The sequence below is a fragment of the Lampetra fluviatilis genome, chromosome 1, assembly GCF_964198595.1.
Source record: "Lampetra fluviatilis chromosome 1, kcLamFluv1.1, whole genome shotgun sequence".
In the NCBI taxonomy this organism is placed as follows: domain Eukaryota; kingdom Metazoa; phylum Chordata; class Hyperoartia; order Petromyzontiformes; family Petromyzontidae; genus Lampetra; species Lampetra fluviatilis.
In genome coordinates, this window is record NC_136275.1 from 20350678 (window position 1) to 20377265 (window position 26588).

The following is a 26588-nucleotide window of genomic DNA, read 5'->3' on the forward strand; positions in this document are numbered from 1 at the left end:
CAGGCGGACTCGCTCGGCCGTCCAGGTATGAGCGCACTTCAAGTATCCTTTTACCGGCGTAAAGCACACAGCCCCGTCCGTCAAAACAATCCGGGCCGCGTCCACCACTCGTCCACCGCCACTTTGCGAAGGTCTCAATGACGGCGAAAGACCTCGGGCAGGAGACTCGCGATGGACACCGGGCGACGGCTAAGGCGCGGCTCGCAGTCATCATCGTCACCGCCATCTCATCATACTGGGCAGGAAGGGGAATTGGAGGGATGCCCAACACGTACTCAATGGTGACGGTGCGCGTGTTTTAGGCTGTAGCCGAGGCTCAATTGAAGAGCGATGGACATGGGAGCGAGACGGGAGCGCGCCCGCAACGAGGACGCGCGCGCCTCTTGCAGCGGATCCGACAGCGCGCGCAGCCAGGCGAGCTCCGGCTCCCGGCACCGTAACGTGGAAGGGTCGAGCACGGGCTCTAGCAGACGCGCCAGCGCGGAGGGAGGCTGCAGTACAGGGTGCCGACATCCCCACGGCGCGACGGGGTTCGGGTTATCTTCTGGATGTCACAACGTGGAAGGCGCTTGCCTGGGGTCGCGTCCACACGGCCGTCGGGGAGAGTCTGGCTTTGACTCTCGCTGTCCCAACGAGGACGGCTCTAGCTGGGGCTCACGGCAGCCGAGCGCGGAGAGCTCCAGCCTGCGCTCTCGCCTCTCCTGCGAGGAGGACTTCAAGCTTCGATGCCGACACCGCCACCACAACCACCAGGACGGCGGCGGCGGCGAACGCGACCGCGGCGCCAGAGGGGAACGAGGTGAATCCATCTCGGGGTCCGGAGGCACGTCTTACAGAAGCGACGATGACGACGAAGACGACGAGGAGGAAGATAACGATGTCGGTGGCTGTCGACGCGTCCGGATCGGCTCCTGTGCACCCTGCGACCACACAGACCTTTCCGCCATGAGCAGCAGCAGCCAGCCAAGCGACAGCTGCTGCTGCTGCTCGAGCGAGTGCAGCACGGAGCGCACTGGCACCAGCACCCCGTGCTGTTGCTGCACTTGCGGGGACCAGCAGGGCCAGCAGCAGGGCCAGTTGCAGAGCCACAGCAGCGACTGCAGCAGCGAGCGCACGTCGTGGCACACGCAGGGACCGGGGACTCCGACTCGGCAGGAGCGCGGTCACCGGCTGAAGGATGTCGGCACGGGCGGAGGGGTGGACGGCAAGGATCGCAAGGCTAAACGAGGTCTGGTGGTTCATCTTCTTGGTTCTTTCGGTAAAGTCACGTATAAGGGAATTAATGAAATAATAAAAATAAAACATAATAAAATAATTCTCACGACGTTTCGGCCACAACGCAAGCAGCCGTCCTCAGGTGAAGAACAGGTCTGTCGGGAAGACAGCGTCTGAATGAAACACCCCAGGCTTGGAGAGTATATTTAAGCTGGGTTGGAGGGGGAAGAGTGCCTTGACAAAGTAATTTGCATTTCAAGATGAATTTGCATATTTATGGGAAATGCAGATATGGGATTAGTACTACTTGTGAAATGCGTAGGAGGTGGACGGGGGGTTTCAAAGTCATATTATGCCCGTGCATTATGCAGGATTAGCAGCATCAAAGGGAGGGGATAGGGGTAGCATTAGGTCTGGTCTGGTGGTGTTGGTTGGTGGTGGGACTGTCGATGTGGAAAGCCTCAGGGTGGCATAGGCATTGACACATTCGTGGCGAGACTTACGCGGTCGCCCACTCAATGTGGCAATTTTTTGGGAACGAATGATGGAGACCTTTTTTAAATTAGCGTGGACAGGGAGCCGATGGGCAGTTTTAACTGTAAGAATTTCGCATTATGGATGAACGCAATTAAATGCGTAAAAATTTAAATTTCTATTGATTAATTAATTTCATTCCAAACGGCATCACTCGGTGGAGAGACGCCGTTCGCCCCATCCACCCCGCACGATACGAGGGAATTCTCCAGGTCGGTGCCTCCTCTTTGCCGTGACATACGATCACCGCTGCTGATGAAATGTCTCGCTGAGTGGTCGTGAGTCGTTTGTATGTATAGTGAGTACATTCAACTTCATTCGCGAAGTACGTAGGCAAGCGTGCTAATCGGAGGTAGCTGCTGCCTTTCTGACAGAATGGTTTATCCTACACGTTGAACAGCTCTTTGTCAATCCGCTGCTGCATGAAGGCCTCCCGACTCCATATTATGCGTAGAGGTTGCTGGTAAGTGCAGGGTGATGAACATGGGACATCAGTTCGATATTACTCGCCACTGATGTTAACTCTGCCCGGGATTCTAAATTAGTCTGTTTGGTTCATTGCACAGCGTGCTAACCACTCGGGCACTGTTACAATCCTCCTGAACGTTGTGATCATCGCTTAATATGATACTGTGACTTTTTTTTCTGTTCATAACGGAGGAGATGATCCACGCCCAGTTAATAATTATTATATTATTTGTTTAATAATGAATGGGCCTTCCACAACAATGTTTCTCACGAACATTTGTATACACCAGGTGAACCCTCCAACCGATTCTCTTCCTCTGAGTCCCAGCAGCATGTCCAACGATTGTGTAGCACTGCCCTTAAAGCACTGTCCAAGCATCGTGCGCATTCCGAGTAATATCCTCATGTCCCTGCAATAATTGTCTGGGGTATACGTAACCCGGTGTGTTTTTCACCTCCAACAAAGTGAACTTGTTTTTCCTTGGTTGTACTCGTAATTATGTTGAACCCGACTATGTGGCCTTGTTTATTAACAATCATATTCGACCATTTCACGGATTTAATTGTTTGCTAGATGACTATGTCATGGGCACATCTGAGATGGTTAATTATTTATCCATTCATCTTTACGCCTTCATTTGTTCCATGCGCTTTGTGGCAAAACGTCCTCTAATGATGGTGAAATTAATAGGCAAGCGAGAGCAGGTTGAAATGCTTTTGGAACATTGACCTTGATAATGAAAAAACACACAAGTGTCTAAAGAGTAAGGTTATCACTCGATGGTATATTACCTACTATTACATATGGGTGAGCAACATGGACACTGAACATTTTGGAGAGAAAAAAAATGCTAAAATGTTGTGGAAAGTAGTACGAAGAGGTGCATGCTAGGAATTACACCGAAAGACCGTACGAGGAACACGTAGATGAAGAAGAAATGCAAGTTCAGATATATTGACCTAATACAAATCTAGAATGACCTAATAACGTTTTAGAGCGCTTGGGTAGGACAAGTCTCTAGAAGGACCGATGGCCGATTTGAGAGACTAATGATGAAGTGGCCTGATACAGTTTTTTTGGGTTACATCGCGTAAATATATAAATGTGTCATTAAACCCGCCAACACCCAACACAGCCAATTAGTAAGATTTGTCACGTAAACAGAACACGCCAATTCGTTTACTAGTACAGCACAACTGGTGTACGAGTACGACACTTCGCCAGTTCGGAGAGCTTCAGGCTTAGTGCTGCTTTGAAGCGAATCATCAAATAATACATTGTTTAAATGCATGCCTATAAGGTCACCATACATAAATGGGAATTGCCTGTACGCAAACAGTAACAGGTACTGCAATTTTATTGCACGCAAACGACAGGAGGTACAATAACAATGTGCCTGGATAAGGTGCGTGCATAATGTACGTTGATTACCATATAAATAACCCATCTGGCAATGGGTGCCAATTGTAATTTATATGCATTCATTAATCCCCCTCCCCCGTCGCACGTCATCACATCTATCCCTCTATTTAAGGAATGAATTAAGAGGATTTCTACACAAATCTGGCTGTCGCCTGATTAAGCTAGTTGTAATTACTGGCAAAACGTTGTTGCTCTACAACACACCGGTGTGCTGGACTAGTAACGAATTGGCATGTTCTGTTTACGTGACAAATCATACTAATTGACTAATTGGCTGCGTCGGGTGGTGGCAGTTTTACCGACACATTTATAATAATAGGGGTTTCCCCCTTTTTTCTGGCAACAAAACTGAAACCTTTTTACAAGGATTCATGTCTGCATTAACCACAATACTTGCAGTCAAAATGAAAACAAAAAACACACTATGATAATATATGCATTGTCCTTGAAACGGATTGGTCCACACCAAGGGACGGCTTTCTTTTGAGCCTCGACCCAATTGGTGCTCGACCAGAGGACGCCAAAAGGCGTACAGAGATGAGACACATTTATATTTACGCGATCTAACCCACCCAAAAAAACCTATAATATGGATGATATTGGTCACGAAAGCTTGCTACGTGTTAAACTGATGGAGTGGCAGCCAAAGGGGGTTGTTACATATCTTGTGATACGTTCGTCGTGACGATGGAGCGATGAGGTCAGCTCAATGGAAAGAGCTGGATAGATTGTTGCAACACGAGGCCGTGATGGGATGGCGACAACAGCTGTCTCCCCGACAGACCTGGTCTTCACCTGAGGACGGCTGCTTGCGTTGTGGCCGAAACGTCGTGAGAATTATTTTATTATGTTTTATTTTTATTATTTCCCTTCTACGTGACTTTACCGAAAGAACCAAGAAGATGAATCCCTGCAGTCACGAAAGCTTTAAATCGAAACAGTGGATATGTATCATGTATGATGATAATATGCAATTGGGTGGAATGGCTACACAGTGCTTAGGGCACTGCTGCTTATGAAGGCGGCGCTAAGTTAAATTCCTGGCCACACAGAGCAGCGCGGTGTGGAGGCCTTCGCAGAGGGCTGCAAATTAATCGATTGTGAACATTTAAATAGGCCATGCATGTCTTCTTACGAAATATAACGTTAATAACAATAGGCTCTCTCACCTGGTTAAATAGTAAATCAAATATAGCCATGCCCCTTGCCTCGTGGTGTTCATACGCATTCCGTACTTACCGAATTCACCCTTAACTCTTAAGCTTCACAAACCTTGTACGAGCATTACAAACACAACACACTCTCACGCAAACTCTGAGCCAACTTATCCTCCTCCCAATGACGGTGACGATGTCTCTTAACACCATACTCCATAGTCGTTTCCGATTACACTGCAATCACATACTTTGTTGTGTTTTGAATTTCGGGGTTTCTTTTTTTTCACGCGACCCCTCGGTCCCTTGCGGCGAGAATTTCAGAACGCTCTGTACATCACAGCACAGGTAAGCGCACATCCACGGTGCGCTGACACTGAGGAATCTTGAGGAGGAGTGGGGGGGGGTGTCGCTACCCCGAGGAAATTCCTGAGGCAGGGCAGTGGCCGCCCCTTGGATCGCTCAAGTCTGCACACTGTGGGGATCAATTGGCTTTTTCATTCAATCAAAAGTACTCTGGGAAAGAACTGCTAATTATGAGTTAATTTTCTTCCGCCGAGATGGTGGCAATTTACTTTGAACTTTATCGCACCGCACGTAGCCAACCGTGCTAATCGGAGGTGCCGGGGGGAAGGACAACAAATTACGGTTTATATCGCGCATTTCATAAAATCTCAAACACATGGTTCACATCACCACAGCTTAAGATTTCACGGTCTGCATGAGCCTGGTCTGCACACGGCTGCCCCTTTAGGCTGCTGAATGGGGATTGCTGGCGCATCGAGAGAGCATCTGCGCCGACTTGTCCTTCTAACACGACTGCACCACCCTATCTTGTGTAAATGCGCAACTGGCAGTGTTCCCAACAAACGTTCGTGTTGGCTTCGAGTAATGTTTTGTTGCAGTGGATAAACAGTGGTGATTGGGTCACGTTAGCTTGAGTTCTTCAGCAGCAGCGGCGACCACGCTCCTTCTTCCACTCTTGACCTTTGAACTTCACCCCCATGGAACCTTCTTGACTCAGAATGCATTATAGACATAGCAAGTCGTATTGTTACGCAATTTGTTTAGTGTTGAACATTTGTTTAAAGAGTTTGTTTTAAAATTGAACGTGTCGTGCGCCCCTTGAGTTTATATATGTTTTAAACAAGGTTCACACTCCAGGGCCGGCTTGCAGAGTGGACAAAACGCAGTTTATTCATCACGCAGACAACGCTTGTTCTCCCTCTAAAGGACGTTAAATCACGTTTAGTCTGTCAGCAGAAGCTAAAATGCCAAATCGACAAGCGGGTCAATGTGTCAATTGTCATTAAAAAACATGGCTCATCTCACCAACCTCACCAGTCGCTATTCAATGTCATCTGTATATTTTAAGCTAGCACTGGATGAAGGCTTAAAGCCATTCCCCATGGTATAGTGCAGATGTGGTGAGGCCAAATCATTTAAGGGGCCTGGTCTCTCTCCTCCAGCATCCTCTGCCACACATTCCAGTATCAGAATATGTATTTATCCTGGAGGAATCCGATGAACTACAAAGCTCTTTTTCACACGTCTAGTATTTTGCCTACGACCAATTCACCCTGCACGTGCCAAATCTCGCAGAAGTCGGATCCTGGTTGGCAGTCGAATGGGAGGCTACCTCCAAATACCGCATGTTGTAGGCGTGGGCCTTTGAGGTGGCCATGAGATGGGCAGTACAACATTCGATTAGATTTGTGTCGTCTTATTGCTTTGGTTTTCTCCGGGCACTTTCTCGCACCCCAAAACACTTATTCATGGTATTGTGTAAACATTGCCAATGCAGGACTCTTCTAAAAAGATGCCTTGAGATTTAGCAATATTTTTTTTTCAGGATGAATAAAGGATATCGTTATCTTGAAACTTAAGGACACATGCACACATCACAGCTCGTTTTCACAGATGTCCAGCATTTTCACAGATATCCACTCGGAATGGAAGGAGGTTAACATACATACGCACGTGCACCTGCTGTGTGTGTGTGTGCGTGCGCAGGAAGCGTGAGCAGCTCCCAGGACGACCAAGAGGCGGCTGGACGCGCAGTGGCGTTGGTCATCAATGGGGCGCGCCGCGGCTTCGTGCCGCTGTGCGTCGACGTAGCAGGCCTCCTCCGTTCGCAGCGCAGGTACCAGCGCCAGCGGCCCACGGGGCAGACCCAGTACTCTTATTTTTGTGAGCACAGCAATGCTTTGCCAACTGCCGGGGGTTCATCATCATCATCATCACGATCCATGGGGCAGATAGCAGAGGTCGCAACCGGGTACCCGATACCCGTACCCTACCCGATACCCGGCTACCCGTACCCGGCCAGGTACGGTTACGGGTACCCGTTTGGCTGAAACATTGCTTGGCATTTCTGCTTCTTAAGATTTTAAAGAAGCAAAGTATAAACACGGTTTCGGAAAGAAGCTGAAAAGAAATGGGAACAAGAGGGCAGCAGTTTTGGCATTTCATTGTGTCTAAACGCCATTGTGAAGACTGACGTCTCAGTTACTAAAGAAGGTCAACATGACATGCGGGAAGTATTTTAAGTTGTTACTTCAGTCCTGCTGCGGGTTACCGCCGCCGTGGTGAAAAGGTTCGCACACCGGACTTGCAATCCAGGATCGTCACGGGAGTTCAATCTCCCGGTGGGTGCAACAATTAGCAAACTTTGTTAAATCCCCCCCCCACCCCCCACGGTTCTGTTTCGTCAATGCAAGTCATTCATTCCCGTTCAACCTGATGCAAGGCAGCAACTTGTTTTGTTTTTTTGCCCTCTCGTTAAAATGACACAAAACGGACCAGACCCATTTGTACGATGTAAAACGCCAACAAAGTCAAGTGCCAGACGAATGCACACCGCGCATCGGGGACATGGTTAGCCGTGTAAACCCATGCCAGTGGTGCCATTTCCTCTCCCGCTTGAACCGCCTGCGTCTCGAATGGGCCGCGTGTTACCTTCACTGTGGGGCCCCTTTTGCTGTGTCATGGGGAAATGCTGGTCCAGGCATTGACCGAGGAAGCCAAGGAATGCAAATTACCCAGGGCCATCTCTCATCTGGTGGCGTTGAAGCCAGCGCAGGCACCTGCACGTTCATTCGCTCTCTAACAACCCAAGCAGAATATAAGCTCGTTGTTGTTGAGCGTCGGCATTTTGAGAGAGAGAGAGATAAATCATTGGAGTTTACTTCAGCATAAAATCAGCAGGCTGTGTCATACAGACGTTACACCTACAGTGTATACGTAGGGTGGGTGGTGGCAGTGGAGCTTTGCACACTGCAATTTGGACCAGACGAACCAAGTTCGATTACAAGGCTACGACTAACATTGCGTGGTGTCTGAACCAGTAATGCCTCTCACCCCCTTCACTAACCCGCACTGACCAATGTGAGGAAGTATGGTAAAATAATTCCCATGTCCGACATGGTGTGTGAGGAGGCTTTCATCAAGCAGTGGATTGACAAAAGGGGTGTAAATTATTGTTCTGATATGTAGGAAAGGCCTGCATTAAATTGCTTTTATAAACTAATATTTAAATCATAATGCAGGTTTTTTTTGGGCTAGATCGTGATCTAAGCGAAAAATCCTGTATTTTGGATAATGGTTGTGAAAGCCGACGTATTAAACTGAATATTTAAGTCAATTGGCCAATGGGCCTTTTGAACCAGACGTGGATATTATTTAATTTTGGTGATGAAACAGAGACACCGTTACTGTTCATGAATGCATTCATAGGCTTCATTCTACTCATTGGTTCTATCGGTAAAGTCACGTAGGTAGAAAAATAAAATAAAATAAAAAATAATATATCACGATGTTTCGATCGCAACACAAGCGGTCGTCCTCAGGCGGAAAAAGGCTTCATCCTGCTTGTACATACGGTGCGAAAGAAGTTCAACACATGTCCATATATGGGGGTCTCTCACACACCATTCTTCTAGTTGTGCTCGTCCCTCTCTTCGCTCTCAACAAAAACATTCTTTAAGATTCCATTCTTGGCAATGACCGTTCTGGGCCTATCTCCTCTCACTTGGAAAATGTCATCTCCAGTTTTCAAAATTGGCCACAATTCCTGCGCTGATGACACTCAGCTCCGCACTTCCATTGGCTCCTCTGACCCAGCCCGGGGTGTGTTACTGTCCTATCTTGATGCAGCCTCGGCTTGAAAATTAGACTCCCTCCTGGTATGTTGGGTTGTCACGTCAGACGTGGTGCGAAACATGGGGAATCATGGCAACCCAAAAGCACATCGGATAGTCATCCTGATGTGTGGTGACACGCAGATGCTTCGTGTATACAACTTGTGTGGCACATGTGTGTGTTTTAACCCGCAGGTGATAACCCATTGAGATGAATCCTCTTTTGCAAGAGAAAGCTTGCAAAACAGACGTACCTTGCAATTACACATATTTTGTGTTATCACAACCATCTTTACATCATCTTGTAGGTGAGGACATTATTAAAAGTTCCCTGCTTTCTTCAATGAAGGCTATTTGACTGTCCTGAGAGAACAAAACGCAACTCGAGGCAAGTTATTTGAACAACTAAATATTGGCTGACTTGGCTGACGTTGCTCGTGGCTGCGAGAAGATAATTGCAGACAGTGATGGACCTATCCCCACTCACAAGGCCTGACACATGCTCCTAAAGAACACTATAATCTTATTCTTTGGGTCTTTCGGTCAAGTCACGTAGATAGGTTCAAAGAAAATAACAAACAAAAAACTATGACGTTTCGATCGCAACACAAGCGGTCGTCATCAAGAAAAGGGGGTTAGCTTCTAAAGGCAAACAATTTATAAAAGTGTAATGAACGACTGGACCACGATGTCTGGCTCAGTGTCCTTTATTCGGTTCGTGCTGTACACCCACACGGCTGTCTTTACTCTGTAGCTTCTCCACGGTGCTGACTCCAATGTCGGCCCGATCCACAACAGCAGCTCCGCTGCTGTTTCTCTCACACAGCCCCCTTTGGCTGTACTCGCTGCAACTCCTCTCCCTCCGCAGCTCTGACAGCTTCTTGCTGTCTCTCTCTCTCTCCGCAGCTCCTCCTGGCAGCCACACCGCTGCCTCTAACATGCAGCCCCCTCTCTCTCTCTCTCCGCAGCTCCTCCTGGCAGCCACACCGCTGCCTCTAACACGCAGCCCTCCTGGCTGTCTCCTCTGCAGCTGCACACCACTCCGCAGCTTCCTCTTATCTTCGGGGTTGGCTCCCGATGGCCGTCGGCGCCCCCCCTCTCTACACCCGCCCGCGTGGCCTCACTCTTTTCCGCTCACACCCCGACTGCCTTCTCCTTCCGGTTTACCCGCTTAAGGACCCCCTACCTTTCACCCACGTCACCTGGCTCCGCCTCCTCGTGACGTCACATCCGGAAGGTCGCTTTCGCCCGCATTACAAAAGGTTTGAAATGAGCGTAGCCCAAATGTCAGCAGCATGGGTGGGGCAGCTGATGTTAATGTGAGTGGTGGGCGGCGACCGCGACGGTGGTGGGTTTTCCACCAATCAAAGAGCTGCCAGGTAAAAATTAGCATGTCAATGTAAGATCGGTGAGTGGCCTCCACAGCGAGCGCGCTGAGGTGGCTATGTTAATGTGAGAGATTAGCATGTTAATGGGAGATCGCAGAGCCGTAACCTCTAGGTCGGCGCGCGAAGGTGGCTGTGTTAGTGTGAGAAAATTAACCTGTTCATGTAAAATCGGAGAGCCAAAAATAACAACTAACATCAGATGCTGGTAGGATGAGAACATCACAGCCAGTTATGACTTAAACTGGTTGATAACGTACTTCCAATGATTGCTCAGTTTGTACCCATCTTCTCGGTTGAAATTGTGTCTGTGTGTATATGTTGAGTAGTTGTTGAGTAGTAGACGGAGGTACTCGGAGACGGAGGTGAGTTAGGGGCTTCCGCCAGGGTTTATTAACACATATCACTATCCCTGGTTCCCTCTTTGACCCCTTCTACTATCCCCGTTCCTCCAGTGACCCCGCTTACGTCACGGGGTCTCCCTTAAATACCCTAGGAGGGGTGACGTCACGTGCACTGCCCAGCGCGTGCGACCCCACGTCCCGTGATGTCACCGCACCGGGCAGCGCACACGACGCCACCACTCTCCTCTACTCCTCTACATCACCCCCCCCCGTGAAAAAAAAACAGCCGACCCGGCTGCAATCACCCCGCAAGCGGGGCCCCACACCGGACCGAAGACCGAATATTCACGAGTTTGTGTGCCTGAAGGTATAACCGGCTGCTAGAAAACTAAACCTTAGGGCAGCACGGCCCCTCAAGCAGAACAGCAACAACAACCACAACAACAAAAAAATAAAACAAATAGAGCCCGAAGGCCTCATCCGCCGGATAGCGCCGAATGGGCGCCAGGGGCTGGGCCCGCTGAACGGCCATCAGGGCCGTCACCGGAGCCGCATCCCCCTCGAGCGGGTATGCGCTGCTGGCCCGCTCCCCCATACGGTGTCCGCCACCCATGCAGGTGGCCCGTCAGCGGGCAACAGGCCCACCGCCGTGGCCTCCGGTGACCGGGGGGTCTCTGTCGGCCTCACTTGGGAGGGGCCTGGGGGCACACACACAGGTCGGACGTCACCTCCGTCAACGAGACCCAGCCGGTCAGGCACGCCGGATACATCATCAGCCGGCCGCTCCGGAATTGGGGGTGGATCCCCCAGGGTAGATGGAACATAACGTTTGAGCCAGGACGGGTGCACTATCCACTGCCAGCGACCGAACCGAATCCGGACGCATTGCGGCCGGCGGACCTCAACAACCTCCATGGGTCCCTGCCAAGGGCGATGCAATTTGGCCGATGTGCCAACGGGGACCTGGGGACAATGCAGCCACGCTTTTTGACCCACTACCCACGGGAGGCCAGCTGCCTGGTGTTTGGGCAGCCGCTCATTAGCCGCCTGCCGGCTTGCGGAATTCTCAGCAGCGGCCTGTCGCGCCTCGCGCAGCCGGTCAAGTGCGATGGACTGCAGCGGGGCCCGGTCCCGGACAACTGGGGCCTTCCTCCGCGCGCAGTCGTGGCAACCCTTCAAAATCAGTGCCACATCACCCTCAACACCCGGCCAGTAATAGTCCCGCTTAAGGGTCAATAAGGTCTTGTGGTAGCCAAGGTGCATAAGCTTCTCGTGAATGGCACGGGTTAATTTACCACGCAGGCTAGTGGGCACAATCACACAATAGCGTTCCAATTGGGCATCCCAACGCATGAGTAGTCCGTCATGCACGGCGATCGCCGGGGCAGCCGACGAAGCTGAGCTCCGGGCCTTATGTCCGACACGGTGCCGTAGCTTCAGCAGAGAGGAATCCTCCATCTGCAAGCCGGACCATACCTCCCGGGGAAGTCCAAGGCCGAAATCCGCGGGCGACGCCGCACCTGGAGGGGTGTCCACCTCGGCCGACGCGACCAACTGGGCCACGGCGTCCCCTGGGGCCTTGCAACGGCTAGAGCCCAGGGCGCAAGCACACCCGCCGCCTGCCGGCAATCGGGATAAACCGTCCGCATTTCCATGCTGTGTCCCCTTCCTGTGGATTCCATCAAAGGGGTAATCCTGGAGCACTTCGAGCCAGCGAGACAGCTGACCCGAGGGCCGACTAATCTTCAGTGAATATTGCAGGGCCGCTTGGTCGGTTTGGACCGTAAACAGCTTACCGTACAAATATGGTCTATACAACTGAACAAAATAAACTATGGCCAAAAGCTCCCTCCGGGTCACACAATATCGCTGTTCTGTCGAGGACAGAATGCGACTGCCATAGGCTACCACCCTCTCAACCCCGTCGACCACCTGGGCCAGGACAGCCCCAATTCCCGTGTCGCTGGCATCGGTATCGAGCAGGAAGGGTTTCGTAAAATCCGGGTACCCCAAGGGCGGCGCATCCGCCAAGGCCGTGCGAAGCGCCGCAAAAGCCGCCTCCTCCTCCGCGCCCCAGTGAAACCTTTGGCCTTTGGCGGAAAGGGCGTGCAGTGGCTTCGCAATTGTCGCAAAATCGCGGACAAACCGGCGATAGTACGATGCGAAGCCAACGAAGCTACGCACCTCCGCGACAGATGTGGGAGTCGGCCACGTCCGGACACAAGCCGTTTTATCCGGGTCCATGGCGACACCTGACGTGCTAACAATGTGTCCCAAATACCTCACCGATGGTCGTAGCAAGTGGCATTTCTGGGGTTTGAATTTCAAGCCAGCAGCACGCACTTTGACGAACACCGCCTCAAGGCGTTGCAAGTGCTCGCCAAACGTACGGCCAAAAACAATAACGTCATCCAAGTAGATTAGACAAGACTCCCACTGCAGCCCCGCCAAGACCATCTCCATGAGACGCTGGAAGGTGGCCGGGGCCGAATGGAGACCCATAGGAAGCCGATTGAACTCGAACAACCCCTGGGGCGTGCGGAACGCTGTTTTGGGTCTAGAGGCCTCATCCAGTGGCAATTGCCAGAAGCCGGAGAGCAAATCTAAAGTCAAAAAGAACCCCGCGCCCGAGAGGGCGTCCAGGGAATCATCCATGCGAGGCAATGGATATGCATCAGCCACCGAGATCTTGTTCAATCTACGAAAATCGACGCAGAACCGGAGACTCCCGTCCCGTTTCTTGACTTACACAATGGGGGCACCCCAAGGGCTAGTAGATGGGGAGATGATGTCCGCCGCCAACATTTCCTCGACAGCCGAGCGGACATGATCTTTTTCCGCTGGGCTAAAGCGGTGGGAATTAAGTCGAATAGGGGCCACGTCGCCCGTGTCTATGTGGTGGTCCAAAAGAGTAGTGCGACGCAGATCAAACTTACTTTGGCTGAACACATCGGTGAACCGCTCGATGAGGTCGCGGAGTTGCCGACGTTCCCCGGAGGACAACGAGGCATTCTCGTCGCACAACGTGGCGATCCATGATGCGTCGGGGTCCCCCGTGCGCATCACGCCCGCCACGACCCCTCCATCCAGGGCAGCGCTCTCGGGTGGAGGAGCCGGGGTTGCGTGTGCCAGGACGGCGCCGGCCGGGACTACGACCGGCAAGGGTCCCGAATTGAGGACCTGCAAAAAAAGGTCCTGGCCCCCCGACACGGCTGTCAAGGCGCCCACCAACCCCTTCGTCCTTGAAAAGTAGCTTGACGGGGACAGGAGGATTCCCGTCTCCGTGGAGCCCATTTCGAGCGGTTTGCGCAACCTAAGGGGTATCAGGATTTGTGACGCCGGTGGTACGGTCACCGGCACATTATTCAAGGCCCGTACACCGGCAACCAAGGGAGACAGGACGGTAGGCGATTGTAGGAATTGCAGCCGCCTCCCTGACGGCATTTCCACACAGCCCTGGTCAACGAGAATTCGGATGGGCATCCTAGACAAAAAGTCGGTCCCCAAGAGGCATGGCACTGCCAAGGTCCTGGAGACCAAAATCGGCCCGGCCAACTCAATCTCGTTAACCCGAACCGATGCTACAACGTGGCCCAAGATGCCCAAACTGCCGCCGTTCGCGGCGACACAAGCCCCGCGAACCGGCCTTAACGGACCCACGCTGCGGGGTAGCAGCCCAAAAATGGCCTCAGAAATAATGGTGGCCGACGCCCCCGTATCCACCAGGAGGCGAACGTGCACCCCTTGCACATATCCTGCCACCGCTGAGGAGCCGGCAGCTGCCGTCACCATCCTATGCGCAAGCGCATCCCAGTGGCGGGTCTGTCTGGGCCATTGAGGGGGTGATGACGATGGTGCACCCGACCCTTCGAGGACAACCCCATGACGATGGGCCCTAGCCCCGCTAGATGCATGAGGTGAAGGGAGCGGCCACGCAGATGATGCGTCGCGACTCGCCTGATGCCAAGGAGGGTCTGGGAGAAGGTGGAGTCCCTTTTCCAAAGGCCCCTGGGGCATTCCGGCAGCCCCGCTCAATGTGGCCCCGCTGACCACAGCGGAAGCAGGCCACCGTGTCCGCCTCCTGTGGACAGGAAGGTCCCGGCCGCCCCCGCTGCTCCGGACGGCGACCACCCGCCCCCCTTCCTCGACGATCAGGCATCGCCAGGGCCGCGAGGGTGTCCACCCCCTGAGAGGTGGCCCCCCCGTCCGGCGCCGGGACCCCCGCACACGCCGCCATCTGAGGCCGTTGGCGGAGGGAGAGGTGCGCCTGAATGTTTTCGGCGACCGCCAAGGATGTGATCTGCCGATTATTGTTGATCGACAGAGCAATTCCTAGCTCCCTTGCCAGGTCAAGCACCTTCCCCAAGGCCATAGAATCAAGTGCCCTGCCGTACAGGTCAGGGTATGCAGCCTGCGCCAGGGCCAGGAGCGAGCAGCGGAAGGCCAGCGGCAGTTCCCCCTCCTCCCGCCGCCGCAATGAAAACTTTAGCTGCGCGGTGGACGGCGGCTCAAAAACGTTGGCCATTTGGATACAGGCCGCCGGGAGTGTAGCCCGATTGGCCGGATGGATGGACTTGAAGGCCTGCAGAGCCCTTTCATCCAAGCAGGTCGGAAGCGCCGGCAAGGCCTCCTCCATGGACCAGCCGACCGACATGTATGCCGCGTCGAACCGGTCCTGGAAGGCCGACCAGTCGCCCCCTTGCGCGACAAACGGCGCAACGTCGGGTAACCGGCGCTGCTATTGACCGCGCGGCGCCGCGAGGTGTGGAAGCCAAGCGGCACCTGCGGGCCACCCGGCGGACGCGACGTGGTGCGGCGGTGGCAGCATTGCGGCTCCCGCGGGCCATGCCGAAGACGCGGAAAGGTGCGGTGGTGCTGCGGCCCCCATGGGCCACGCCGTAGGTGCAGCGAATTGTGGCTGAGTTGCGGCCCCCATGGGCCACGCCGTAGGCGCAGCGAAATGTGGCTGAGTTGCGGCCCCCATGGGCCACGCCGTAGACGCAGCGAAGTGCGGCTGAGTTGTGGCCCCCATGGGCCACGCCATAGACGCAGCGAAGTGCGGCTGAGTTGCGGCCCCCATGGGCCACGCCGTAGATGCAGCGAGGTGTGAAGGCGCCTGCGCTTTCGCGACCCACCTGTCAGCGGCGGCGTACGAAGCCACGGCATCGTCCCGCGATGCGCGAGGGACCACGGCGTTGCAGCCTCAACGGGCCACGCCGAAGACGCGGCGGTATAATTCGGGCCTGCAGCGGCCCCCGCGGAACACCGCGCCGGCGCAGCGAGGTGCGGGACAGCGGCCGTAGCCGCGGCAACCTCTCGCGACGCGGCGAGGCACCACGGCGTTGCGGCCTCCCCGGGCCACACCGAAGACGCGGCGGTATAACACGGAGTCGCGGCGGCCCCCACGGCCCACCCCGCCGGCGCAGCGAGGTGCGGGACAGCGGCCGCAGCCGCGGCAACCTCTCGCGACGCGGCGAGGCACCACGGCGTTGCAGCCTCCATGGGCCACGCCGAAGACGCGGCGGTATAACACGGAGCCACGGCGTCATCCATGACAAGGGACGCAGGCACGGCGAGGTGCAGAGCCGCGGCATCGCCGGTGGCCGGCCCCGTGAGCGCGGCGACAGGTTGAGCCGCGGCAGCACCCGCGGCCCATTCCGGCGGCACGGCGATGTACGGGGCAGCGGCAGCCGCCGCTGCCCACCCCGGCGGCCCGGCGAGGACGGCACGCGCGTACTTACCCGGGGCCCCCCCGGCGGGCGCGGCTTGATGTAGAGCCGCGTCGTCGCCGGCGGCTGGTCCCGCAGGAGCGGCGTGCCGAGAAACCCCGGCCGCGTCGGTGGAGAGACGCGGCGTCGCGGTCGCCATGGCAGCCATGGCGCCGACTTGCGGCGTCGCAGCAACAATGTCCGCCGGCCGCCGCGTTGCAGCCGTAGCAGCGGCCGCATACGGCTCCCGAGCCAACATGGCCGCCGCGGATTGCGTCGCAGCCAACATGGCGGCCATTTCCGGTGGAGCGGTCGCTGGGAAAACGGCGGCGCTTTCAACGTTGGCAGTTGACAGTTGCTCCCGTCCCGAGTGCGGGGCGGTTGGCTGCGTCCGTGCCTCCACCTCGGCCAACCTGGCGGTCAGCTGCCCCACCGCCTGCAGGAGCTGCTGCAGCAGAGCTGCGGGGACGCTCTCCGTCTCTGGCGGCGGCGGTGAGCTGGCACTCCCCGCAGCCGACTCCTCCCGCTCCGGCCCGCTCGTCTCCATGGGGACCGTCACCGGGGTCCCGGGCTCCGGGGTCACTGCTGGAGTCTCCTCTCCGCCTTCGGCACCCTCCAAGTCATGTGCCGGTGGGTTCTTACGCCGTGCGCCCGCTTTTGACATGTTGTCGACGGTGTAAACTTTTGACACCAGTTGTTGAGTAGTTGTTGAGTAGTAGACGGAGGTACTCGGAGACGGAGGTGAGTTAGGGGCTTCCGCCAGGGTTTATTAACACATATCACTATCCCTGGTTCCCTCTTTACCCCTTCTACTATCCCCGTTCCTCCAGTGACCCCGCTTACGTCACGGGGTCTCCCTTAAATACCCTAGGAGGGGTGACGTCACGTGCACTGCCCAGCGCGTGCGACCCCACGTCCCGTGATGTCACCGCACCGGACAGCGCACACGACGCCACCACTCTCCTCTACTCCTCTACATATATATGGATGGCTTCATGAACGAATCTTTGTTGATAGCCAGTCTTAGAGAAATCAATTTCGTGTGAGCACACCGCATTCAAACAATGATCAGCCACAGCCAAAGTATTGGTCCTACCGTGTTTTAGATCTGCCTGATGTTCACGAACATGGTCCGAGACATGTCACTTAGTTTCCCCAATGTAACTACTGCCGCAGACACAGCTTAGTTTGTAGACGCCGGGGTAATGCATGTCAGTTATCACATCCTTCACAGATGGGATCAGATCACAAATGTTATGTATTGTGTTAAATCGAACCTGGATCTTGTGTTTGCTCATGATTTTAGAAATATTTTTGGTGACCCCTGCTATGTATGTCAAGGTGATGGTTTTGATTGGGTCCTTAGATGGTTCTTTCCTAACGGTTGGGGTCACTTACAGATTGTGTAGTCTGAATATCCATTCATCTTGAGAGCTTGGTATACGTGTGCCAGTTCACAGGCTAGGTGATGATGGTCAGAAATACATCGAGCTGTATGGTGTAGAGTTTTGATGATGGAATTATGGGATGGATGGTGGTGGTTGTCAGGTTTTAGATAGGCATCCGTATGGGTGGCTTTCCTGTAGACAGTGTCCCATTGAGCCATCTGGTCTCTTTTCCATTAAAACTTCCATCTTAGTGTACGTTCCCAAAATGCGACTGCATCTTAGGCATGCATTATATATATTTGTTAAAGTTAAGTCAGAAATTAGGGGCAGCAGTTTCATTGGGATGTACGTTGAACTTCTTTCGCACCGTACATAGCCAACCATGCTCACCGGAGGTGCGGGCCAAGGACAGTGATGACCCAGACCCAATCACTTGGAATGTGCCTGGTCTCAGCAGACCTTGGAAAGTGAACAGTGTTGAGTCTGGATAGTGAATAACGGGTGTCCACCATGCACCGTACATGATAGGTGTTGTAGGCTGCCAGGATAAGTTGTGGATAGCAGAATGTCGTGCAGCAATATCCGCTGCTGTATTGTACATCTATGATGCTCCCCACCTTCACCAAGCTGCATTAACCAGTGTTGACAAATATGGTCAAATAACCTCCATGACCCGCATGGTGAAAGGAGGCCCTCATCCAGCAGTGTATTGACAATGGACTGTGCATATCCATGCCGATCAAATAATTTGGACAGATTCTGATTTGGACAAATAGAAATGGTAAGCCGTAGGCCGAGGAGAAGAATGTATGTATGTTGGACTTCTTTCGCACCATACGTAGCCAACCATGCTAATCGAATGTGCGAATATCTTAAGTCTGGAACATCTTAAGTCTGGACTTAAAATGACAGATGTATCAGTCAGCAGGTGGAGAGCAAGAGGGAGTCCCAGGTAGCATTATTATCAGCAACAGGATGAGGAGTGACCTCCCATTGAGTGGAGGCTGACTGAGGTTTTCACTAGGATTGACGTAAGAAGAGTTTGCCGTAACTTATAGTTCACTTTCATCGGTCAACAAAAGGGTGGGGTGGTATCGAGGCGGTTAGTCCACTGTGCTATGGACCTAGCAACACGAATTGGGAATCCCAGCCATGAGGATCATATCTGGGACAAATCCTGCCGGTCACTTTCCTTAACCAACCCACACTGACCAGCGTGGTGAGGTATGGTCAGACAACCCCCATGACTGTCACAGCACGGGGAAGCTTTCATCCAGGCAGTGACTTAAAAAAGGGCTGTAAATATGAATAGGTTAACGAAAGCGCAAACATTTGGGATATAGGGGATGTGTCACTGGTCTGCACTGGATATTCCAAAAAGTTTAATAATGCACTTATATCAGCTGGGAATTCCAAAAGCTCTCACAATTCTTGATTGTTCTCATAACATAGATAGGTCGTTAGTTATTTATTTATTAGAAATGTTACCATATGCATGCCTTTGTAAGCTACTTTTTAATGTTATTAAAGTTATAATCAGCCACGGAACTAATCTGTTACAAAGCATTGTTGCACTCGCAGTCAAAGCTGCATTCTTGAGAGAACCAACGCTGATTGAGAGATGAAGGGAGGTGCTTGCACTGGCATGTGTTTGCATGTTTTGCATGTGTGCATGTATCCGTGCACACATGCGGTAGCGTAACGGTCAGCGTGCTGCGCGACGACCCAGGTTAGATTCTCTCCCACGGCCAACACCACTTACAATTATCTGAACCGGTCCTGGACCTTCCCTAGATCGACTCAGCATCAAATTAGTACCTGGTGCGGTGTGTAAACATTACCGCGAGGGAGACAAAGGCGACCGGGCGTGGTGATGGTCACTCACCCCATTGTGTGCCGTTCCGGCCTTCATATGTGCTCGCTAACAGCACTTGCCCTAACATTCTGTTAAGGCTATATGAGGGATCTTTGCATTTGCTTGTGCACCACACATTCGCGACCCAAGTTCGATTCTTGGCTACGTGCAACATTGGCAGTTGGCATTTGAAGCCGACTGGGCTTCTCCTAGGTTAGGTCAGCCTGAAATGGGTAGCTTTTGTGACGTATCAATTTCAAGAATGGGGAGATTTAGGTAGCTGTGCATATATTCTCGGCAATTAACAATTCACCTTCCTATATTGATAAATTCTTACGATTCAGGGACCATGATTCAATTCAAGAATCGATGTTTTTTTTAGTTGCACTGACCACACTACCCCTTCGTGTGCCTTGCCATACCTCAATAGGTGTCCACTAACTGCATTATTAGCCCCCTCCCACATCAACGTTAGCTGTGGGGTCTTTGTCTTGTTACAGTACGTCCGTGTGGTTAAACTGTGGCAAGAGCAATGCTCAGTGTGACGACTCTGCGCCTGGCCAATCACCAAATGTCAGTGAAGTTAAGACACACCGAAAGCAGGTTCCGCATTGAGATTGGGGGGAAAAATAAAGGTACGGGAGGAACTGATAAGCGTCCTACCTTCATTGCAATCAACGTGTTTGTTTTGTGGTTGTGGTTTGGTCATTGTGCTGTGTGCAAATGCTGTCATTTTTTTCCGAACTGGACGCGTCTTTTTTTAAAGGATTCCTGCGCGTGTGCGCATGCCTATGTGTACGTCATGTATAGCAACATACAGTGGATAAAAGTTGTAGATATGACGGAACAATATTCTCTCTCTTTACGTGGGCACAAATTATAAATTTGTGGCGTTTCTCCAAAGCATTTTTGCACAGCGCACTTTTATTTACTGCAATGAATGAAATGTCAGGCACAACTTGCCATGTTATAGAACAGAACAGTTTATTTAGAATTGCCCTGCGAGCTAAGAAGCTCTTGAATCGGGTTTCATCAACAAACAAAAAACAATTAAAAACACGTTTGCAACAGGTCGCATAAAAATTATGAATACAAAAGATACAGCAATGAAAAGAGTCAACAAATTATAATTTTTTACAATATATGACTTAATTATTAATTAAATATTTTACTAAAATGAACATTAAGATTCGAGAAACATATTACAAAATAGTGCATCTAGAGTGAGGAATAAGATTCGATAAAATATTGCAAAACAAGGAATAGAAACGCCTTTGGTAAAATAATGTTCCTGTGCAACAACAAATGTTATTTTAACACTTGTTATTTTTCGTGACCAATATTATTCATGATAATAGTTTTTGGGTTAAATCGCGTTATTTATAAATGTGTCGTAACCCTCCACCACCCGACACGGCCAAACAGTAAAAAATGTGTCACGTTTACAAAAGACAAATAGTTGACTACTTTAGCCCACCGGTGTGTTGAAGAGTGAATCAACATCCTTTACAATTTTGAGTACGACGTTTCGCTGGTAATTACATCCAGCATCATCGAGCAATTTACCAGAATGGTGAAGCCCTCCACTTGCTCCCGGTCTTAAATAGAGCAACACGGTGACGTCATCATTTAACCCAATCCGGTGCAGTGATTTGAGGTGAAGGGGGTTATTGTAATTATATAAGAGATTGGTAATCAATCTAGATTGGTAATCATTCAATTGTTATTAACTAGTATTTGTTTCCCCTATAAGGAAGAACATGCTTGTCAACAAGGACACTCAATTGATTTTGACAACGTTGAAGTGTTGTGTAAAACTAATTATTACTGGCCAAGACTAATTAGAGAATCCATTGAAATTGAGAGAAATACAAATAACTTTAATCGCTCTGACAGCTACAGGCTTAGTGCGGCCTGGAAGCGTATTATTAAATGAAATATATATTACAATTACAATTTTTTGTAGGGGAAACAAATACTGATTAATAACAATTGAATGATTACCAATCTATTATATAATTACAATACCCTCCCTGCCTAAAATCACTGCACCAGATATAAACAAATAAAAAACAGGTCTGTCCAGTTTACTGAGATTTTTAAAAACTGTAACAAACATACAGACATGCGGTTCAACAATGACAGCGCATGCATAGCGTTTGGTAAAGAATAGAATATGAACCATGCGATTGTGACTTTGGCCATACACATTTTTGCGTCGTGTGTTGTAAGGGGTGGATGAGCAGTGGCGTCATGGTTTTCGCAAGGCACTATTCACGATCGTACTATTTTAATTTTTACCAGGTAAGGCCCACCGAGCTATGCAGCTTTTACTGGTAGGAACCTCCTGGTTACACCAGCCCACAGGGGATTATTGTGTCCGTCCGTCGTGCAGGGAGGGGCTGGGTGAGGAGGGGCTGGGTGGGGAGAGGCTGGGTGTGGAGGGTGGGGAGGAGCTGGGTGGGGAGGAGCTGGGTGGGGAGGGGCTGGGTGGGGAGGGTGGGGCTGGGTGGGGCTGGTTGGGGAGGGGCTGGTCACCCCGTGGTGCCCTTATAAAACTCAACGTTTAACCTACTCACGCCAGCTTGTGCCCCCCCTCACAGTCGGCCATATTCGCGGAATACACCACGCCGCCGTTGACCCTGGCCATTGACCGAGCAACCCAACGTTCCTACCAGCTCCCCCCGCAGGAATGTGTTTTTTGAGAAGCGACCTGACCACCACAATTGATAGCTCATGTGGACATTTAGAGCAGTCAAATACTCTAAACGCACGTTGATTCATTATAAATGTGGAGGAAAAAAACGGGGAGAAACCGGAGAAACAAAAATCCACGTGACCACACAGAGAGAGACATGCAAACTCCATATGTGAATCCGGTTTGATTCCTGGACCCAGCTGAGAAGCGGTAGCGAGTGATATCTGAACTGGTCCTGGTACCTCCCCCTCATATACTAACCCTCGCTTACCAGCGCGTGTGAAGTATGGTCAACCCTGCCCCCTCCCCCCAAATTGACCACGGAATCCAGAATTGCATTAGGCACCAGAACTCTGATTAATTATCAATTCATATAGAGAACGAAATGACACTGGACTTTATATGCAAGCGCCCTGTACAGCCGTGTAATGTAAAGGGTGGTCCAGATGTCTTGTGACCTCCGATGAATTGACCCCTAAAATGTTGTTCGTTTGCATATTCATTTATGTTTTAAATAAACCTTAGTTTAAAAAAATATGAAGTTTCACAGAATTAAAAGGGGGTCACAAGACATCTAGACCACGCTCCATTACCCACGCGACTGCTGGCGGAAGGACCTCCAGCTGCGGGAGGTCTCGGAGATGACCTCTTGAGGGTGATTTTGGCCTACTCTTCCACGCTGATCAGACATCTTAGAAGATGTGGCAATAACCCACGCTTTACCCCATCACACGCGACCTGGCGATAGACAAATTGTAGTGTACCCATGTATGTGTCTGCGTAAATAGAGGCGGGAGATAAACCCCAGTGACCTATGACCTTTACACTGCGGCAGCATCTATCGGGCCTCGATAAAAAAAAAGTATAACACTTTTCTTTTATCGACATTGATACATTATTATTGAACAATAAATAATATTTAACGTCAAAAATAAACATCTCATACTGGACCCTACCATCGAACCTCCCGGTTTCAACCTTCCACGTCTTCCAGTGGTCGACCATCAACCGAATCGGGACCGGGCCATGTGGCCGATGGGGCCACCTGATGCCACAACTGGCGCCATCAAAGATTCGGCGGCCTGCGAGTGCGGACACGAATCCCAAACCACATCGTAAAAACTCCGTCGCTGTTTTCACTCCTTTAAAGGAGGAATGGACGAGATCCACTCTGCGTCTGAAAAGACAATTGATTGGATGACAAATCTAAAATGGCATCTTTATTCTGCTGCTATTGATCCATACGAAAGAAGGAGAATTATTATTTAAATAAACATCAGCGCCTTGCTGAAGCTTAATGTTTTAGGGTGTGCTCGTTGAGTCACCATATTGTGTCATTGTCATTGTGCAGTTTGACCGGTTCTCTGGGGTGGCTCACGTGACAGATGGAGCTGTCGAAACAGTAATTGTTACTTTTATACCTAAGGAGCCAAGGCTGATTTTGTAACGCAGCACGTGCCAGTAGTACGTGTCCATTTAAGAAGTTCAACATACGTCCATACACAAGTACTATTTTAAATCTAGATTGAAAACTAAAATTATTTTTAAATAGCTTTTTGTGTGTAGCTTGTTGTCCTGACCCCGCACCTCCGATTAGCACGGTGGGCTACGTACGGTGCGAAATAAGTTCAACACACATAACACATTCTGATAGCAGTCTTGTTCATGTCCTGATGAAATCTGCTGCTAATAGAAGACCGCCCCACGCCTTGCGGACTGTGAGAGCTATATGACGATACTTCAACACGTTGGTCAGTATGCGTTGATGGACGTGGGCGAAATCCGGAACAATGTTTTTTTTGCTGCACTGTCCACAGTGTCGATTGCAGCCTTTTATAGATGGTGGTCGCCCATCCAATCACTATCCAAGCTCAATCAACTGCTTAGCTGCTGAAATCTGATTAAATGAGGCATATTCCAGATTGCATAGTGCTCGGTATATTGAACTTTGTTTGCACCGCACGCAACCACCCGTGCTATTCGGAGGTGCGGAAGAAGGAAAACAACATAAACACAAGAATCAGTTGTAAATAAATGAGTTTTTAACCTAGATGATTTTAAAGTGCGTAGCTCCCAGTCGCTTCCTAATATCGGAAGGGTGTTCCAGATATATAAACACACAAATGCCTGATATTAAAACAAAAATGCAAGTGGATTGATGCGTCAGCCAAGTGGTTTTCTTAAGGAAGCTTCAACGTGAACCGTTCCTTGAGTATACTGGAGAGATTGCGTGTTGCTTCACACAACACGAATTATTAGGCAATGTGACATTACGTTTTTCAAATATAGTTTGTATACAAATTGACCATCAAGGTTGTTGTCTCTATTCGTACTGTTGTTTATCGTTAAGCCCAAACGTAACGTGAGCACATCACTTGCATACAATTTGCATGAACACAATAATGAAACACATTTTCACAGACACAATGTGATGCGTGCATCGCGAACATAAGAATCAATTTGTGTTCGATGGATCAATGAAATGCATCGCTACATTGTGTTGATGTTGGTATCCTTCTGAGGGTCATTTGTATTTGCTAATAGTTTAAGGACTACAATTTGCCAGTCCTTGTTTCATAATGTATACTCCAAACAAAAATAAAGATCCCTCGTATAGCCTTAACAGACTGTTGGGGCAAGTACTGCTAGCGAGCACCTTTGCAGGCTAGCACAGCACACGAGGGTGTTGGCCGTGAGCAGGAATCAAACCCGGGGCACCAGGTTCATAATGCAGCGCACTAACCGCTACACTACCGCTCCTCACCGTAAACACACACACACCAGTCTGTCCATATTTATTTTTTAAACCATCGCAAAGTAAGTTGAATGGCCATACAGTAGCAACCCTTGACATTTTCCATCCTCGTACAGTCAACGATTACTACCAAACCTGTTGGGCAGGCTGTCTGGTGCAATTGCACCCAGGGCTGTGGATGCACGCGATTGAGTGGGCCAGGTGGCGGATGTAGATTGCAGCGGGCAGGGCAGGCCGGAGGGGCCCGGCGCTGGACTACAAAGAGGAGAGGGGCGGTGGTTGGGGCGGGTGACGAAATTTGACAGGGGGGCCCTCATTTCATTCCTTCACGAGGGCCCCTTGATGCACATATGTACGTTGAACTTCCTTTCGCACCGTACGTAGCCATCCGTGCTAATCGGAGGTGCGTGGGGGGGGAGACAATAAACACAAAAAGCAGTTCTGAAGTATTGAGTTTTGCACCTAGGTGATTTAAAAGTGCATAGTTCCAGTGGCTTCCTAATATCGGAAGGAAGAGCATTCCAGACGGCCGTAAAAGCTCATCTGGAAAGTGTGCGAAGCAGTGGCCGGCTTTGTTCGATGGTTAGCCCGAAGCCGCTGCTGCGAGGATGACCAGAGTTTGCGTAATGGTTTATGCTCGTGTTCTTCATTGCAAGGCCCGCGGGCCACTGGACTGGCGGCCTCCATGCTGGCCTTTAGTGTGGCCCACTGACATGCGGTCCCCGACAATACACACACCTTAAAAAAAAAAACCTTGCAGGCGGTGTGGCGGCCCTCACACTGATGATGTCTTATCGGTCAAAGTGCCCCCCGAAAATTAGTGAAGAACGCTGGCTCTCGCTATTCGACGAGACCAGCAAGGTGCCAACGACGCGCCGTGTTTTCTGCTCGCCCAGGCTACGGAGAATGGTGGAGTCGCAGGCGCTGGAAATCGAGCGGCTCAGGCAGCGACTTGGCCACGTGGGCCCTGCCGAGCTCTCGCCCGGAGGCTCCTGTGGGTCGTCGGCCAAGCACCGCTGCACAGCGAGCATTGCGGGGCAGCAGCAGCAGCAGCGTCATCATCATCATCACAACGGCCTTCTGCCTGGCACAGCAACTGTACCCAAGCAGGTGCACTTCCAGCACAGCACGGCGACACAGAACACATTGCTTAGGACTTTAGTTAATTTCACGTCACTTTTAGAAAGTTAATTTCACCAATATCCTTCAAAGTGCCCCCCCCCCCCCCGCGTTTTGTGGTCTCTTTTTATTCAATTCGTGGAAGTTGTTCTTGGAGATTAATTTTTCATGCATAACAAAAAAATTGCAATGCACCCGTCCTAATGTTTGGAAAAATATTGCAAAGGTATTTGCGATGTGTAGCATAAATCTCGATTTAGCAAGGGGCTTGGCAAGAAGTCTGGAAAAAAAGGAATCTGTAATGGTGGGGGGGGGGGGATACCTCATGAACAGGAAATGTTTAATCTGATTGATTGTAAAATGAGGATGCAAAATACTTTTTTGTCATCTGTGTCGTTGGTTA

General features: G+C 51.0%; 1 long non-coding RNA gene across 1 annotated transcript; it reads left to right on the top strand.

The window, feature by feature from the left end:
* Positions 1-1208: 1208 nt before the first annotated feature.
* On the top strand, positions 1209-26012 carry LOC144933873 (uncharacterized). Its single transcript, XR_013637102.1, has 3 exons — positions 1209-1228; positions 6808-6937; positions 25963-26012. It is a non-coding gene; the product is annotated as an uncharacterized LOC144933873 (long non-coding RNA).
* The last annotated feature ends 576 nt before the right edge of the window (positions 26013-26588 follow it).